The sequence below is a fragment of the Elephantulus edwardii genome, unplaced genomic scaffold, assembly GCF_000299155.1.
Source record: "Elephantulus edwardii isolate Elephantulus edwardi_28Jun2011 unplaced genomic scaffold, EleEdw1.0 scaffold00018, whole genome shotgun sequence".
NCBI lineage: Eukaryota > Metazoa > Chordata > Mammalia > Macroscelidea > Macroscelididae > Elephantulus > Elephantulus edwardii.
The window spans coordinates 24,265,636-24,267,474 of NW_006399768.1; the positions used below are offsets into that span (position 1 = coordinate 24,265,636).

A 1,839-nucleotide genomic window follows, 5' to 3' on the forward strand; every position below is an offset into this window, starting at 1 on the left:
ACACTACAAACAGCACATTTCGTGATTTCTTGCTTTGGCCTGGTATTTACTAAATATTGTTATTGTTGTTGTTGATATTCTTAGGTGCTATTGAGTTGCCTTTGACTCACAGTGACTCTCTGAACAGCAGATCTGAACCTTGCCCTATTGTGCACCATCTTTACCATCTTTGACATGCTCGAACCCATTGCTACAACCACTGTGTCAATCAGTCTTGGGGGATCTTCCTCTTTCTTTGGCTGTCTACCTTTTCCAGAATATCTTTTCCCAAGGACTAGCCCCTCCTGACAATATGCTCAAAGTATGTTAGACAATGTTTCACTATCCTTGCCTCTAAGGAACACCCTGGCTGCAGTTTCTCCACAATAGACTTCTTTATTCTTTTGGCACTTCATGGGATATTCAATACGCTTCTTCAATGCCACAATTCAAAGACATCAATGCTATCATCCTTGTTCCGTGTTCAACTTTCAAATGCATAGGAAGTAATTTAAAAGACCATAACTTGAATCAGGTGCACGTTAATCGTTAAATAGACACCCTTACTCTTCACCACTTTGGAGATAACCTAGACAGCAGACCTTTTGATTTTTTTGTTGTTGTTGTTGCTACCTTGTTGGTTGTAGATTCAAGTAAAATGTATTTACCAAATGTTATGTTATTATACATATCATTGAATCAAAACCAGTGCATATATGACCCTCCAGCAGATTTTCAGAGGCTGTCTATCTTTCTCCTGAGAACTGTTGGTGAGTTTGGACCACATATATTTATGTTGGCATCACAACTCTTTATCACTAAGCTGCAAGAGCTCCCTAAGAGAATTTTCTAAGTAGAAGCTGATAATTGGGGCATTTCATTTGAATTCCCACAGTCTGAAGGTGTCTGTGCTATGTTTATGTGTATTTCAATGAGGCCTTTGCTATGAAAGCACTTAATTATAAAGAATCTGTTCATCGAGGTATTGCTCTAATTCATTATCTACTGCACTAATACATTATCTTCTGCCTAAAGGCCAGAAATTTTGATAAATACTCCATTTGTTCTGTTTTGTCTTTTTACAAGCAATACATCCATGAGAATAAGCTCAATTTAATTCAGCCATTACTTTCCAGCCTGGTTCCAGCACAATGGTCCCAGCAAAGAAGAGTGGTGAGAAGAAAGGCTGTTCTGCCATCAAGGATGTCGTGACCAGACAGTCCACCATCAACATTCTCAAGTGCATGCGTGGAGTGGGCTTTAAGAATCATGCCCCTCGAGCATTTCAGGAGATTTGGAAATTTACCATTAAGGAGATGGGAACACCAGATGTTCGCACTGACACGAGACTTAAAAAAGCCATTTGGGCCAAAGGAATAAGTAATGCCGCATATTACATCCATGCACAGTTGTCCAGAAAACATGATGAGGATGAAGATTCCCCCCAAAAAAGCTGTATATATTGGTTATCTATGTACCTGTCACTACTTTTAAAAAAAAAAAAATCTACCGGTTCGAATCCACCAGATGCTCTGCCGGGGAAGGAGGGACAATCTCCTCCTGTACCAGTCAGATCTGATTTGACGGTACACGCACACAAAAATAATAAAATAAAAAAAATCTACAGATCATCAATGTGGATGAAAAGTAATAGCTGATTTTAAAATAAAATTATAAAACTGTCAAAAAAAGAAATTCAACAATTAAATATGTGATCCTACACAAACAAAAAATAAAATCTAGATATTCGCTTCTACTAGTCAAAGGTTAAATTTATCATGGTACAATGGTAATAGAGTGATCTGGTTCTTTGCCATTTTAGGTGTACTCATGTACTCTGGCGTCACATATCAACACCAT

General features: G+C 38.0%; 1 pseudogene; it reads left to right on the forward strand.

Annotated features, from left to right (window-relative positions):
• Positions 1-1,130: 1,130 nt before the first annotated feature.
• LOC102863169 lies at positions 1,131-1,630 on the forward strand (annotated as a pseudogene).
• The last annotated feature ends 209 nt before the right edge of the window (positions 1,631-1,839 follow it).